The 17,736-nt window shown below is 46.4% G+C and overlaps 1 pseudogene; it reads left to right on the forward strand.

Annotated features, from left to right (window-relative positions):
• The first annotated feature begins 16,223 nt into the window (after positions 1 to 16,223).
• On the forward strand, positions 16,224 to 16,948 carry LOC100688905 (annotated as a pseudogene).
• The last annotated feature ends 788 nt before the right edge of the window (positions 16,949 to 17,736 follow it).

Consider the following 17,736-nt stretch of genomic DNA (forward strand, 5'->3'; position numbering starts at 1 on the left):
GCACACCCTCACACCTTTACACCTACTGAAGAGAGAGCATCTGGCTCTGACAGCTGGACTCTCATTGGCTGGAATCGGGCCACATGTGCATCCCTGAACCAATCACTGGAACAAGGTGTAAGGGAAGTGCTGAGTTGCTGAGGCCCTGAGTCAAGGGTAGAATTACCTGCATACCACTTAGGCTGAGGGTAGAAGAGGGGTGGTGCCCGACAGGAAACTGGGGGTGTCAGGGAGGCTGTTGGGCCAGAAAGAGCCCAGCTGTCTACTACAGGCATTGTGACCATTTTACAGAGGAGAAAGCAGAGGCTGAGATGTTAGAGCTTTGGGCAAGATGATCCAGTGTTGGACAGGACTGTAATCCATATCTGCCTCACCCCAGAGCCTGCATGATTTCCTTAAGACCCAGCTGCCTCTCAATCCAGATGGAGAAGATTCCTTAAGCCAGGCTGCTAACTACCTTCCCTTTCAAACTTTGGGTCACTTTCCTGCCCTGACCTCAGAAGGTAGAAGCCAAGATGAGGAGGAGACTAGAGGCCATGTGGTATGAGGAGTTGCTGAAGGCACGGGGATGGCTTGGGGGGTGACCTGGAGCTAAGGGTCACCTCCAACATCAGAGCACCTTCCTAGGAGAAGCCCACGCAGAGGCAAAGGCCAGAGCTAGGGCAGGTGGGTATAAACCACAAATAGGTAGATACAAGAAAAACCAGTAGATAGTAGATAGTAAGGGCCCTCTCAGGGTGCAGGGGGATAGGAGAAGGGGCCCAGGAAAAGGAAAAGGAAGGAGGTGGAGGGGTGGGGTGGGAGGAGCAAGCAGGGGCCCACTGGGTGCCCTGAGTTTGCCCAGATGATTCCCAGGGCAACTTATGCGTTGGTCATAAGGTCAACTCTGTGACGTGGGATTCTCAGACGGTGACTTAGCTAAGTCAGCAGCAAAATCCAGACAGAAATTGTCATCTCCTAATCCTCCTTCCCCGAGCCAGGAGACACCTCCTAAATTCCACCCAAATGGTTTCTATGGAGCCCCAGCGACAAGAAAGTACAGTGGTGAGACCTCAGCCTTTGCCTCTGTCAGGGTGGGTTTGAATCCTTCCCTGACACTCCCCAGCTGTGGAATAGGGAACAAGACGCTTCTTTCTCTGAGCCTCTGGTTCCTCATCTGAAAATGAGAAGAATTCCAAGCCCCATGGCTATGTGGGAACCCAGCGAGCTCGTGTGCACCGAGTGCCCAAGTGCCCGTATGGAGCGAGAGCCCAGCACACCTGGAGTTATCCTGCATCGGTAACCCCCTCAGGGTCCTCCCCACTTCAGGCCCTGCACAGCGCCCCCCACTGACTCAGAAATAGGTTCCAGGTGCCACAGGCGGGAAGCCGAGGGGCCCCCTCGCAGGCCTCCTCTGGCCTGCCTCTCCCTTCTCCCCTGCCTTCTGGTGCCCACCGACACACAGGTCTCTTTCACCTCCAACTGCAAGCACCGGGCAGCTGATTTAGGAGTGTGCTCAGCGCCCAGAATGTAAACCGTTTCTCACCAGGAATGTGTAAACAACCCATAAAGCAAAGGATTTGGGGCCTGGTCACGTGGCCCAGCTGCCCATAAAACCAAAGCATTGATGTCTGCTCTCCAGCAAGCTTCTAAGCCACGGGAATGATGGAGGGGCTGCGTCTTGGAACCTGTAATCTCCCACCATACATCTGAGGTGGCATGTTTGAAGTCCTAGGATGAGTTATTTATATTATTTTTGCAATGTGTACTGAAAGGGCATTAGCCCAAACCGCTGGCAATGGGGCTTACAGGAACCTGGCCACTTAAAAATATAGGGGGGAATGGGGGTCCCTCTGGCAAGTCACTCACGAGCCAGAGTTTCTCTGGGCAGCCATATAATCAAAGCCAGATCTCCTAGCTTAGACTTCCCCGAGCCCATCTGTTCAAGGACCACCTTCTCAATTTCTGCCACATTCTGGTACCACCTGATCTATTATTTATTTAATGGCTCTCACTTTAAATCACTACTTTTTTTTTTACCTAGCTTCAATCCAGACAACATCCATGAAATCCTGTGTTTGGTATCTCAGTTTAATTTTTTTCCTCTTATACATTAAAATATAGTCATAACAGAAAATAATAAATGTGCATGTTGTATCATTTAAAATCATCTACCTTGGGCAGCCTGGTGGCTCAGCGGTTTAGTGCCGCCTTCAGCCCAGGGCGTGATCCTGGAGACCCGGGATTGAGTCCCACATCGGGCTCCATGTCAGGAGAGCCTGTTTCTCCCTCTGCCTGTGTCTCTGCCTCTCTCTCTCTGCGTCTCTCGTGTCTCTCAAGAATAAATAAATAAAATCTTTAAAAAAAAATAAGTAAAATCATCTAACTTACCACTGGGGTACCACAATTTGGGAAACACTGATCTAGTCGAACATGGTCATTGTACAAATTGAAACATTGAGGCCCATAAAGGAAGGGTCTTAGTCACTCAGCTATTTTGGGGCAGAACAGGGAGCAGAAGGGACTAATAACAGCTACTTAATGAGCATTTACTATCACTCAGCATGTGGCTAAGCCCTTTATGCGGATTTCCCCGATTCACATAATGATGAGATACTGTCCCAATTCTGCAGATGAGGGAGCTGAAGCCCGGAGAGGTTAAGTGGCTTGTCTAAGGCCACATAGCTAGTCAGTTGCTCGACTGGAAATTTAACTCAGGTCTGCCTGACTTCAAAGTCTGGCTCTTAATCATCCAAGGTAAAGAGAGAGGGGAGAGAGGAAGGAAGGAATGGAATATTTATTAAGTGCTAGCAACCTTTACATCTAGTGCTGATCCTACTCTGCTCACCTATTCACTGTCCTCGTCCTGTAAAATTCTCTCTGTGACCTGGTGTCACAGAGAGTATTGTCTCACCCCCAAGCCTCTGGGCACTGGGATAGATGTCTAAATTCCAAGGCCCCAGTATGACTTTGCAAATCACACTCTTTACCACTCATACCATCAGCAGAGGCCCTAGCCGAGCTGTGGCTGAGTGTCGCACTTGCGCTTGGGAAGGTGGGACTCTGAATCAGGCAGACCTGAGATGAAATCCCAGCTCCTCAGCTCCCTGATTAAGTAAACTGGGCAAGCCCTCACCCCTTTCAAGCCTCAGTGGTCTGTGTATTCACTGGGAATAATGTAAATGCCTACCCCGTGGGATTTTAGTGAAGGGTAAGGCATATTGCGTGTAAAGTGCTTAGCCCAGCGCCTGGGACATGGCACCCAGTTGTATTTACAAAGAAAGAAAGGATCATACATGAGTAAAATAATGTACGGCCCACATCTCCTCCAGGACCCCAGAGCAGATCTGCAGCAGGCTGTGCTGCGTGCAGCCACTCCATGGACCACAGTCAGGGTGGCTGGACCAAGAGATTCCGAACAAAGAACTGGGAGAAAGAGCAAGGGCCAAGGAGCAGAAAAGGCAGGCCCTGCACCCAGCTCCACTACCAAGAAGCCCGAGGGCTTGAGCCAGCCACGGGACCTTGCCAAGCCTGTTTTCTCAACTGCCAGGTGGGGGTCACACCTGGGCATCAAGTTCAAGTGACATCTTTGTATACATGGAATTGAGTCCTTAGCTTGTCAGGGCATGAGGTGCTGTCCAAGGTCATTGAGACCAGTCCCTAATCTTACAAATTTGGAAACTCTTCATTCATGGGCATGCACACATAGTCATATATGTACATAAGGGACAGCACCCAAGTGTTTGGGTTTCTAGTCCCACTTCTGCCATTACCATTGAAATTGCTGGCCTTACTAAACGTCAGTTTTCCTAGTTGTGAAATGGGCATAGGCAAAAGCTTCTTCTTAGAGAACCATTGTGGAGGTTGAATGGACAAAATCCGAAATGGCTTAATATACTGGCTCTTACATTTTATTTCGGACACACATATTTTCATGGTTTGATTTAGGAAATAAAGAGAGTGTGAAATGCTTGCTGGGTTCTTGAATAGAGGTAAGTGTAGATTCCTCCAAAAACTTTGGAGGGTCAAATGAATACTTGCTGTAAGACTTTCACTTCCCACATTCAGCACAGTGTTTTGAATACCAACTGAAGGGGCACTACCTGGCCCTAGGGCTGTAAGACTGAAGACACTGCTCCTGCCCTCAAGCTGCTCACACCGTCCAGCCAGACAAGAAGACAACTGGCAAATAGCACCGTTTGCACCAATGATAAAGCTCTGTTAATGGGCGCGTGCTAGGAAAACATGAATAATTCCAACCAGCAGGATCAAGTAAGCAGGAAGGCGGCCTTTGCGTTGATCCTTAAAGAATGGGAAGAATTTCCTTTAAAAATAAAAGGGAAGAGTTTTAAAAAATCTGCCCTCTCTGTGTGTCCAAATTCCACCTATTCTTCAAAAGCCACTTCCTCCCAAAAGCCTTCTAGGAGCACTAATTACTAAAAGTTCCCCCTCTCTCCTCTCTTGAAATCCCTAACCTACTATCTTCTCAGTTCATTTGGCTTTATCACCACTATTTGGTATTTATGTCTTTCTGGGGCTCTTTTCCTCATCTGGGTTTTCCTTTCTTTCTTTCTTTCTTTCTTTCTTTCTTTCTTTCTTTCTTTCTTTCTTTCTTTCTTTCTTTCTTTCTTTCTTTCTTTCTTTCTTTCTTTCTTTCGAAACCTTTCTGAGGGCCTTGCTTACATACAGTGGATGCTCAGTAACTGAAGTGACAGGTGCAGTTCTAATGGCCCAATGAGCGCCCTGAGACAGAAGGCTGCGGGTCCCTGAGATCTGAGTTCCCTGCTTTCACGTGCATTGGCTGAGGCTCCTCTGGAGAGCCACTTGGCTTTTCCAGTAATCACGAAGATGCGTGAACCTCCGCCTCCATCCAGCCCTGGACCTTCTCCAACAACCCCATCTCGCCCTGATGATCAGAATGTCCCAGACCTCAGCTTCCCTGGGGTGAACACACAGAGCACGTGGTGTTTGGGGTCATAGTGAGACCCCAGCAGGCAGACTTTGCTGACTTACTAGAAAGTGAAAGCAGTGACGGGCATACCCTTGGCCAGGCATTTCATACGTGACTACATTTTAATCCTCATAACACTGAGAAATTGGGGGTATTGTTATACCTAGGAAACCGATGAGGCAACAGGAATTTAAGCTCAGCTAGGACTCTTCCTTGAGGGTTCTCTTTCTCTTGCCACTCCACCAATCAACCCATTGCATCTTGATCATCTGATCTGCTGGCTGTTCCTCCAACCCCTCTGTTACCCCTCCATGACCACTGCCACCATGTGGCCAGAGCTCCCATCTCCTCTTGCCTGTGCAGATGCCATAGGCTCCCGACTAGTCTCCCTACCACCACTCTGACCGCTTTGGTATATGTGCTGCCGAAGCGAGCACTCTGACCGCTTTGGGACGGATTTTTTGTTTTACAAAGTTTTTGTTTAACAAGTCTGTTAACTTCTGTATGCATATGCCCATAATACATACACAATTTACATAAGTAGCTAAAAATGATAAGAAATATACTTCATTTAGTCAGTAGGGTTTTCTTTCCTTTCTGTTTGGCTCCTTTTTGTCCATCTCCTCTTCTTCCCACAGCACCCCAAGCCGACACCTTGTATGTGTCCTACTGTGCTTTTATTTGTAATCATTCAATCCTAAGCAGACTCTTTCAAATCTAAGTGTTTGTATTCACATTACATATACAGGGTGAACATATGTTTTTTTTTTAAAATGGGACCATATTATAGTTTTCTGCTCCTTGTCTTCTTCATAGACATCTTCCCAAGTCAGCTAATATAACTCAAGTTCTCGCTTTTTAATAGCTGCCTAATATTCTGCTGTGTGGATGTATCACTTTATGCAGTTGTCACCTTTTCATGATCATTCTCCTTCGAGCTTTCACTACCAGGAACGATGCTGCAGTGAGTGTTTGGTAAGGTTCTAAGAAGCAGCAGATGCTGACCTCTTGGATTGAGCTGAAGGCTCAGTTTCTAGATCAAAGCCCCAAACGACGCGACTAGTCTGATGAGTTCACAGATGCAGTCTTGCCACACCTTCCCCACCCTCTGCCCCCTGCCTCTTCTGCGTGCAAAATCCCAGCCCCCCTTCCGAAGTCCCTGGGAAGCCACCTCTGGTGCTGTGGCCACCAGTTCACCAGCACAGTGGGAAAATCCCACAGGATGAATCCGATTGGTGGAGCTTGGTGAGGTGGCCACATCCTAACTGCAAATAAGGCTGGAATTTTAGTTGAGATTCCTAAATCGGGGAAGTGGGGTTCCAACACAGGGATTTCCCCAAATATAGAGAAAGACTATTCAAAAGGATGGGCAACCATGGATATGACAGGATCTACTACAATTTCCTGCACATAATGTCCTTCTTTATCTGGGCCTTTATTCCTCTGGGACAGGTTCCCAGGAATTGAATTGCTGCTTTCCAATCATCTGTCACATTTCACGTTCTCACCAGCAATATGTGAGGGTGCCGCTCTCTTTACCTCCCCACCAGCAACAGGTACTAGAGCTCTGATAGACACAAAACTCCACCACACTGCCAGACTTATTTGTGTTTTCCCAACTGCTAACATAAATTTGAGTATCTTTTTCATAAGATTGTTGGCCATGTCATTTGCCCAGTCATTAGCTGGTTGGTCTAGACTTTGCCCATTTTTCTATGTCCTCTCCTTTCAAGCTATGCACAGGATATTTCCCATCTGTCCCTCCAGAGCCATGCTTTGTCTCTCCATCTGTTCTGTGCCCTGCACACCATGGGGTCTATATTGTACTCCCAGTCCTCAGCTTCTGGTAGGGTTTGGCCAATGGAAGGCACTATTGGGGGTCATGGACAGGTGGAAAGAGAAGTTGGGGAACTTATCTAAGCCTTCTTATCTTCTCTCAATAGGCAGGACAGGTCCCAGGCAGACATGACTCCCTTCTGATACTCCCTGTGCACCTCCTTGGGTGTGTTTCCTCAACCCTGCCCATACCTTTGAAAACAGCTCTTCTGCATTGTCCCCTTCGTTCCATCTCCTTAGCTACCCAATCTGTGTGGGCCATCTACCTCCTGCCAGGACTCTGATACAAGATCACAACCCTTTCTCTGTTGTCAGTGTTATTTTTTTCAAGCTCTATTTTTTGCCTAATGACTTTTAGTGTCTTTTGCCATATTAGAGATTATATATATGTGTATATATTTTAAACTTATATTTATATATATATTTGAGTCCATATACATTTTAAAATAATCTCTCTTCATTTTCAGTCTGAAATATAAGGCCTTCTCTGCCTCTGTATCAGGAATTGGCAACTTCTTCTGTAAAAGGCCAAAGAGTATGTATTTCAGACTTCATGGGGCGTATGTTCTCCGTTGTAACTAGCACTGCCATTGTAGCAAGAAAGCAGCCACAGACAATTTGTTAACAAACATGTTCCAGGGGCAGCCCTGGTGGCTCAGTGGTTTAGTTAGCGCTGCCTTCAGCCCAGGGCCTGATCCTGGAGACCTGGGATCGAGTCCCACATCAGGCTCCCTGCATGGAGCATGCTTCTCTCTGCCTGTGTCTCTGCCTCTCTCTCTCTCTCTCTCTCTGTTTCTAATAAATAAAATCTTTAAAAACAAACAAACAAACAAACAAACAAACAAACAAACATGTTCCAATGTAACATTACTTACAAAAGATAGGAAACATCAACACGACTCTTAGGCATCTACCCAAGAGAAATGAAAGCATAAGTCCACACAAAAACTTGTACATGTAGTTCATAGCAGCACTAGTCTTAGTAGCCAAAAGGTGGAGACAATCCAAATGTCTATTGATCGATTGACATCACTGAATTGATGAATGGATAAATAAACGGTGGCATAGCCATACATCTATAAAAAGGAATGAAGTGCTGATAACATGCTACAGCATGGATAAACCCTGAAAACATTATGAGTGAAAGAAGCCAGATACAAAAACTCACATATTATTTGATTCCTTTTTTGTGAAGTGTCCAGAAGAAGTAAATCCACAGAAACAGAACTTAGGTCGGTGGTTGCCAGAGCCTGCGAAAGGACAGGAGCTAAGAGGTTGAGAGGTAATTGGTATGGGGTTTCCTTTTGAGGTTATGAAAATGTTCTAGAATTGACTCTGTGATGGTTGCACCATATTTAAACCATATAACTGTACACTTTAAACAGGTAGATTATATGGTATGTGAATTATATATCAATAAAGCTGAATTATATATCAATAAAACAAAACAAAAGATGGGGCACCTGGGTGGTTCAATCGATTAAGCGGCTGACTCTTGATTTCAGCTCAGGTCATGATCTCAGGGTCTTGGGATGGAGCCCCAAGTTGGGCTCCATACTCAGTGGGGAGTCCGCTTGGGATTCTTGCTGCCCCTCCCCCACCTCATCCCAAATAAATGAATGAATCTTAAAAAAAAAAAACAATAACGGGGCACCTGGATGACTCAGTCAGTTAAGCGTCTGCCTTAGGCTCAGGTCATGATCTCAGGGTCGTGGGATGGAGCCGCATCAAGCTCCCTCCTCAGCAGGGAGTCTGCTTCTTCCTCTCCCTCTGCACTGCACCCCCTCCCGCAGCTCATGCTCACGCTCTTGCATGGTTTCCCTCTCTCTCTCAAATAAAATCTTTAAAAACAAAAAACAAACAAAACTAAAACAAAGACAAAAGGCAGCCAGCTGGATCTGACCTATGGGCAGTAGCTTGTTGACTCCTGTCTACTTCATATTTACAGTATTCTGGAATCTCTCAATGATATTTTGTGTTATATTAACTCTTATATTTAAATTTTTGATCCATCTGAAATATAGGATTTTATGGTGTAAGATGGGAACTCATTTTAATTTATTTCAGAAGGTTAGATTATTGGGCCTGCATTGTTTGGGAAATAAACTATCCTTTTCCTCCTGAGATGAGGTACCTCTTTTGTCAAATATTCACATCTGTATCCTAGAATCTAATTCTGGATTATTTGTCTTGTTCCATGGATCTGTCTGTGCCTTTCCCAATACTACAGTGATCTTATTTTAGTGACTTTATTGTATGTTCTGGTTTCTGTAAAGGAAGTCTGCCCTTATGTTCTTTTCTTTCACACTTGACTTGCAGCCAGTGAGCTTATCAAATGGATATCACTCCCTGCTTAAAAGCCTTTAATGGATTCCCACTGCTGTTACAATTATGGCCCAAATCCTAACTGGCCTTCAATGCTGCATGCTTACCCTTCCTAGCTTTTCAGCTTTACTTGGCTGAGAACACATCACCTGGGACTCTACTTCAGCCATGCTAAAGTTACTCCAATGATCCTGCCCCTTCTGCCCCAGGGCCTTTGCATCAGTGGTTTCCTCTACCTGGGATGCTTTTTCTCCCCCTTTGTCAGAAGTTTTCCTCTTCTTCTGCAGCCTCCATTTGATCCTCATTCCTGAGGAAGCTTATGTTGCCCTACCTGACAAGTACCATTCCCACATTGTGAACTTCTGCTGTGTTGTACTTAATGCACTTATATAATATTACATTTATTTGTATACTTTTTTTTATTAATGCCTGCCTTGCTCAGCTCTCCATTGCCTTCCTAGTATTTAACCTGCATTTAGTACTCAAAAAATTGTTGAAGGAATGAATAAACAGGTAGAGACCGAACTTAGGCACCTATCTGCCTGGCTGCCAAACCTCCCCTGTCCCTTCATAATGCTGTGAGCTGCCCTGTGTAAGACCTGAATGGGGCATCAGGAGATCAGAGATCTAGACTTGGCTCTGCCTCCAACTGATGCAATGCCCCAAGCCTGTTTGCAAAGTGCTCTCCTACTCTTTGCCTCTCATGTTCTCGAGATCCTCGGAGCCATGCTGGGAGGCAACTAGTATGGGGATAAATTTCCCTGATTTTACAGTTAAGAAATCTGAGGCCAGAGATGAACTCAACTGTCACATGGTAAGTCAGAGGCAAAACCAATGGCCCTGCTTTCTGGGTCTCCAAGTAAGTGTTATCTTGAGACAGACTCTTTCCTGGGCTGAGCTTCTGTTCAGCTTCCCCATTTATAAAGTGGTGAAGAGATATTTAGACTGGGTGGTGGCTGCATCAACAGTGTCACAAGTCCCAGGCACCCAAGGTGAAGTGAGTTCCAGCTATAATATTATATTACTATCAACTTAAAAATTTTATTTCAAAGATCTTTTTATTTAAATAAATTTTTAAAGAAACTTCTAAAAACAAGAAAAATTTTTCTTACTCCTGTCATTCCATTATAACCACTGGTTGCGTTTTAACTAAGACACGTTTCAGTAAATCTGTACCTAGTAGAGTTAGAATGGGCTCATCCAGGAGCTATCTAAAATCCTCTGTCCCTCCAGCAGTTGAGGTTCTGTGCTTTGGGAAACCCTGGTCTGGGGCTGTTACAGGATAGGCACCTTTCTGTGAAGCTTTCATTTGTTAAGTCAATCAACAAACATCTGGGGAATCCCTGGGTGGCGCAGCGGTTTGGCGCCTGCCTTTGGCCCAGGGCGCGATCCTGGAGACCCAGGATCGAATCCCACTTCGGGCTCCCGGTGCATGGAGCCTGCTTCTCTCTCTGCCTGTGTCTCTGCCTCTCTCTCTCTCTCTCTCTCTCTCTCTCTGATGACTATCATAAATAAAAAAACAAAACAAACAACAAAAAAAAACCCATCTGCTTCAGGCCAATATGTGCAAAGCACCAGGCCAGGTGCTTCCACAACAAGGTAGGGAGGGCACTGGCCTATGGCTGTGTTGGAGATGTGTCCGGGGGGACATAACTGTGTGCTGGCTGACTGCATGCCTGTGTCAGAGCATGCTTGCCTACCCATGTGTCGAGTTTGTGTCTGTCTCTGTGAAGGCTTATGGGATGTTGCACCCATGCGACAGCCTGGGTGCGGTCCGCTTTCTCTCAGGCCTGGAGCTGTAGAGTGAGGGAGACAAGGGGGCTACCTCAGCTCTGGCAGGTGTGCTGGAGGCTAGGAAGCAAACTGACCCCCTCAGGAGTCCTCACTGGGGACCTAGAATTCTGGAATGCTCTTAGTCTCACCTTTCCTCCTACTCCTGGAGAAACAGGCCCTGAATGGGGAGAGGACTTGCCTCTGAAGATCTGAGATTCTGAACATGGAAGCGTCAGGGCCAGGCCTCAGGATTCTCTCTGACCCTGTGCAACTTCTCTGTGCACCTGCCGGGAATCCGCCATGCACCATCTGCTGCAAAGGCAACCTGAGGAGAAAATTAGTACTTCAATATAATACAAACAAAAACTAACATGTATTGAGCACACACTGGATGTCAGGCACTGTGTCAATCACTTTAAATAGATTTACGTGATTAGCCCTCAAAGTACGTTTATGAGGTAGGCACAACTATTATCCCATTTTCCAGGTGAGGAAAGTGAGGCACAGAGAGGTTTACCTACTTGACCAGGGTCACACAGCTGCTAAGTTGGCTTCATTGGCCAACACTCTTTGCCTCTATGTTAAGCAAAGAAGAGGAAAAAAAGAGAGAGGTCTTTGGATAAAAGATGCCTTTATTCGGGGCACCTGGGTGGCTCAGTGGTTGAGCATCTGCCTTTGGCTCAGGTCGTGATCCTGGGGTCCTGAGATCAAGTTCTGCATCAGATTCCCTGCAGGGAGCCTGCTTCTCCCTCTGCCTATGTCTCTGCCTCTCTTTCTGTGTGTGTCTCTCATGAATAAATAAATAAAATCTTAAAAAAAAAAGATGCCTTTATTCATCTGACTCTGTGAGTTGAGAATAGCTGGCACCCTTCCGCCATTCCATGGCATGTTCTTAAAACCTAAGGTGCTGTTCCTACTTTGCCTGTACTGTCTTGGTGTCTCATCTCAGATGAGAAGACCAAATTCAAAGAGAGTTACACGTGTTCTTAAGATCACACAGCTGTCCTCATGTCCCTTTACCATTTGCCAGACTCTGCACAAAATACTTTACCAGCTTTATTTAATTCAGTCTTCAGGACAACCCCATAAGTAGGAACTATTGGGACTCCTGGGTGGCTCAGTGGTTGAGCATCTGCCTTTGTCTCAGGGTGTGATCCCAGGGTACAAGGATCGAATCCTGCATCAGGCTCCCTGCAGGGAGCCTGCTTCTCCCTCTGCCTGTGTCTCTGCCTCTCTTTCTGTGTGTCTCATGAATAAATAAATAAAATCTTTAAAAAATTAAAATAAGTAGGAACTATTATTCTGCCCATTTAATGGGTGGGAAACAGGCTCAGAGAGGTAAAGTCACTTACCCAAGGGCACACAGCTAGTGAGTGGTTAAGGCAGCACTTGAACCTAGCTCTATCCAACCTGAAACCTGTTGTCTTAACCAGCTGGCTATCCTGCCTCACATGTCCCTGTATCTCATAACCACATGCAAGGAGGGAAAGGCAACGGCATTGCCCCATCTTACAGAGGAGGAAACATGTAGCTTGCCTGGGAGCATATAGCTGGTGAACATGGGAGCCGGGACTCAGAACTCAGGTCCATCTGACTCTCTGGCCAGTGCTCTTTACTTTGTTCCTTCAGGAATATTCCAGAAAAGTCCCTAGTTCTGGGATGCCTGGGTGGATCAGTGGTTGAGTGTCTGCCTTTGGCTCAGGGAGTGATCCTGGGATCCTGAATCGAGTCCCACACTGGGCTCCTTGCGGGGAGCCTGCTTCTCCCTCTGCCTATGTCTCTGCCTCTCTCTCTCTCTCTCTCTGTCTCTCATGAATAAATAAATAAATCTTTTTTTTAAAGTCCCTAGTTCTATGGTCATTTGCAGTCAGCAGTCCCTGTCCAAAGCAATTTCTCACTTATTATTCTACTGACACTTTTCCACAAGCCTGTGAATGCCAGAATATGCTCCATTTCACAGATGGACAATCTAAGGCCCAGAGAGGGCAAGAGACTTGCCCAAGGCCTTGAACTAGGGTCTCTGTATGGACAGCGAGGGAGGCCCAGTGTCCCCCAGCGTTGGGGGAGAGAGGTCCTCCAGGGGCAGGCTCCAGCTAGCTGGTCCTTCTGCTCTGGCCAGAGGCAGAAGGGGTGAGGTCATCGCCTTATCAGGCTAATTGCCACCCTGTAGTATAATCCTGCCACTCAGCTGAAACCTGAAGGAATGGTTTCTGGAGACAGGAGCTGTTATTGTCCAGATGAAGGGCCCAGGGTGGCGAGTGGGGAGGTGGGGACAAGCTTACTCTCATAATTCCCCTTGAAGCAGTTTGCTTTCTCGAAGACCTCTGGGTACAGAGACATTTCTTGGGCCTTCTTGAATGAGAATGAAGGTTTTTGTGGCTTTTGTGTGCAGCTGGCCAACATGCCGGCCATAGTAATAGAAATGCCTAATTGATAACCAAATCCCTACAAGTAGACAAACCAGGGCTAAAATAAATGCAGGTGGGGCCATTACCCCATGACACACAGCAGTTGGTCACCGACACTGAAGATAATAAGTTGAGTAACAGAACTTGGGAAACCAGGTCACCCTGGTCACCCTGGCTGGGGGAGGTCCTAAGAAGCTGGTTTTGGTAGGGTGTGGGTGGGGGTGACATAAAGTCAGATGCTAGAAGGAGGGACTATCAGAAGGCAGTGATGACAGTCATGTAATAGCCATATGCATTTAGCGTGGCCAGTGTTCCTGGGCACCATGTACTCTATAAACAGCCAACAGTTGCTGAGCCCACTGTGGTGAAGAGGCCTGGAATCATGCAGGCCCGGGTTCGAATCCCAGTGTCGCCTCCTCTTAGCTGTGTGACCCTGGGCAGCATGGCTAGGGTGAAGTGAGTGAGAACCTAGGATACGAAATTGAAGGAGGTCTGACCTTGAGATTGAGTCCCCCCAAATCAAGGCACCCTGGGTGCCTCTCTTTCTTTTTTCTTCTTCTTCTTTTAATTTTATTTATTTATTCATGAGAGACACACAGAGAGAGAGAGAGGCAGAGACATAAGCAGAAGGAGAAGCAGGGGGCCCGATGTGAGACTCGATCCCAGGACTCCAGGATCATGCCCTGGGCCAAAGGTAGGCGCTAAACTGCTGAGCCACCTGGGGAATCCCCTGGGTGCCTCTCTTGCCTCACCTTTGACCTATCCCTGCTGGGCACGTTTCTTCCCTTTTCTGAACTGCAGTCCCATCACTGGTAGGATGGGGGTGAGAAAAATAACCTCTGCCTTGGAGCGTTGTGAGGAGTGAGAAGAAGCAGAGGAAGAGCTTAGCCTGGACCGGCACACAGACAGCGCTTAAAACACCACCAGTGCTCAGGGCGAGGCGCTGACTGCCAGGATTGTGAGAGAGAAATTTCTGACATTTGTAAGCCACTCAGGCCATGGTACTTTGTTAGGGCAGCCCCGATGGATTGAAGCACACCAGATCCCTGACCTCATGGTGCTTACAGTGGAACCAGGAAGTCATCAGGAGACTGTGATAGGAGATGACAGGGGGAGGGGAGGGGCCAGGGAAAACATCAGTAAGAGGTAGGATGGGAAAAAGAAAAATCGGGGTATGCCTGGGTGGCTCAGCAGTTTGGTGCCTGCCTTTGGCCCAAGGTGTGAACCTGGAGTCCAGGGATCAAGCCCCACATCAGGCCTCCAGCATGGAGCCTGCTTCTCCCTCTGCCTATGTCTCTTTCTGTGTTTCTCATGAATAAAAAAATAAAATTAAAAAAAAAAAAAGGAAAAAGAAAAACCCTACTCCCCATAGATGGTCACTTAGAACCAAGAAAGGTGTGTTCTCACTCAGGCAATTATCAAAACCAGGATGGCACCCTGCATCTCATGCTACATTACTTATTTTTATTTTATTTTTTATTTAAATTCAATTTGTCAACATTTAACACCCAGTGCTCATCTCATCATGTGCCCTCCTTAACATTATTTAATTTAACCCTCTAAATGATTTTGAGCTATCTCCATTGAATAAGTGAAGAAACTGAGGCTCAGAGAGGTGAAGTGATTTGCCAAAAGTCACAGAGCTTGGGCATGACAGAGCTGGGACTTAAACCCAGGACTGCCTGATTCTCTCCCCTACAGCTTGACTCTGCTGCTAGCTCATTGTCACACCTCCCTCACCTCCCTTCCCGAGCCTCAGTATCCCATCCCACCCATCAAGGTAGAAGATGAAAGTCACACGAGGTCATGGATAAGGCAGTACTTTGGACATTGCAGGGAGCTTGCTGTCTGTGGCTGAAGAGTTATCAGCATAGGTGATGCAGAAAGCACCACAGGGCTCCTTATGTGTGATGAGCGCCCTGTGGGTCCCCTCTCCCTCACAGGATCTTCCTTTGAGTCAAGGTTCCGAGACCTCACACTTTCCTTCCAGCTGTCCTGCTCTCAATAGCAGAAGCATATGGAAGCATTTTGATCAACAGTATGGTTACATCTCCCCAAGAGAAAGGTTTTGTTTGGTTCCCATTTAACAGATGCAGAAACAGAGGCACAGCAGAGTAAATCATATAGGGGTACAGTTTGTGGTCGAGGGTAAACCTGGAGACAGTCTCTGTATACCCCTTGCTGTAGTTACCAACTGGGCAAGAGATTCCTGCTAAGCCAGCCACGGGACAGCACTTGAAGAGTGGGGGATAGAGGCACCATTCTGCTCTGGGGGTGGGGTGGGGGAAGATAGCCCCCAGCCTCCTAGCTCCCTTTCCCTGTCCCCCCACTTCCTGGGGCTGGAGATTTTCCTGCTTGGTGCTAGCCCCTCTCCAACCATGCTAACACCCCAGGTCCTTTCAAACTATCTTCTCACCTGCCTGTGAGCAACTTGAATCCACACCTTGGTTGCCTTCTTATGGGAAAGAGGAGGAGTCTGGAGCAGAGTGTCCCTTGGATTTAGAGATAGGTTCAAGATGGAGGGGGACAGGCATGGGGTGATGAAACAGAACCCTAATCTAGCCAAGCTGACATCTGCAATTTTTTTAAACTGTTAGATCCTAGAAAGGTGCTCAAAGTCTCACAGCAAGCCAGGAGCAAAACCTGGGCCTGTGCCCGGTCTTCGGAGCTCTGAGCCCAGTGACCTTGTCCTTGCCTTCTTTGTACTGTGACCTTCAGAAGGCACATGAGCTTTAGCTATCAGCAGCAGGAGGCACCAGGAAGTACTTGATACATGAGTGCATGAATGAATGAATGAATGAATGCTGGTTCCTCCTAGTGGGAACAGAGGGTAAAATTTGACTCCTTTGGAGGACCCACCCGTACAGACAGGGCTTAATCCATGTAAAACTATCCCTCCTGGTACGGGACCAGCGCAGGCCTCAGGCAATTTGAACAGTTTAACTGCAAATATGGATATCAGACCAAATCATAGAATTTACATTAACAATATGAATGACAAAATTTAAAAAGAAGAGTTGAAGAGATCCCTATACGCCCTGTTTTTTCAGTTTGGCCATGTGGTAGATATTGTAGCTTTAAAGACCATGAAGATGAGGGGACAAGGCTTTGTTATTTTTAAGGAACTGGGCTCATCCACAAATGCCTTGAGACAGTTACAAGGATTTCCATTTTATGGTAAACCAATGCGAATCCAGTATGCAAAAACAGATTCGGATATAATATCTAAAATGCGTGGCACTTTGCTGACAAAGAAAAGAAGAAGGAAAAGAAAAAAGCAAAAACTGTGGAACAGACTGAGACCACTGCAAACATAAAGCCTGGTCAGGGAACACCAAATGTAGCAAATACTCAAGGAAATTCAATACCAAATCCTCAGGTCCCTGAGTACCCTCCAAACTATATTTTATTCTTCAACAATTTACCAGAAAAGACTAATGAGATGATGTTGTCTATGCTGTTTAATCAGTTTCGGGGCCTCAAAGAAGTACGTTTAGTCCTCGGAAGGCATGACATTGCTTCTGTTGAATTTGAAAATGATGGACAGGCTGGAGCTGCCAGGGATGCTTTACAGGGATTTAAAATCACACCGTCCCATGCCATGAAGATCACATATGCCAAAAAATAACATATGGCATAGTTGTCTTTAAAGGACTTGGTGTTATTTAAAGTGTTTGTTTCGATAACATTTGTCAGGCCATTTTAATAGTTGGGATGTGGGGGAGTGAAAGAGAAATTTTTGTGAATTTTAAAAAATAACTTAGTTTTTGTTTAGCCTTATTGAACTATGAAATATGAAGGCCTCAATTTTGTACAATAAACGTTTATTTGTATTCTAAAAAAAAAAAAACAATCCCTCCTTCCCTTGGAATTAATTCACCTGGGGTTCCCTTCCTTTCCTCAGAGAGTTGTGTGCCACCTAGAGGCAGCCGGGAGCCCAGCACCCTCATCCCTCCGGGAGAACAGGGGACCAAGTGGTGACAACCACACGCTGCACGACAGTCCCGCCCCGTGCAGAATCTCCGATGGGGTCTGAAGATTCTCTGCTAGGAATGTGTCAATGTCCCAACAGTGATGGTTATATTATGGTTGGTAGGAGATTGTCCATGTTTGTTGGAAATACACACAAAGGGGCAAAAAAAGAAATCTACACACAAGTATTTAGGTGAGACCGGACATCGTATCAGCAACTTCTTCTCATCTGGTTCAGGGGGAAAATGTCTATGTACTACGGTACTTGTGACTTTTCTGTAAATCTGACAGTGTTTCAATATTTAAGATATATGTAGTGTTAAATCCAATTAATTATTACGGGAGAATGATGCAGTAGGACACCTCCTCCCTGAGATCGCTATGGCAGTGAACTGGAAATCTGTGGTGGTGACACTTTCCACCTACTGACCTCGGACTGGGGGGCTTACGTGCATCGCCCCATTTGCTCCTCTCATGCTCTGTCTCTGGATG

Source organism: Canis lupus, chromosome 4 (assembly GCF_011100685.1).
Source record: "Canis lupus familiaris isolate Mischka breed German Shepherd chromosome 4, alternate assembly UU_Cfam_GSD_1.0, whole genome shotgun sequence".
Taxonomy (NCBI): Eukaryota; Metazoa; Chordata; class Mammalia; order Carnivora; family Canidae; genus Canis; species Canis lupus.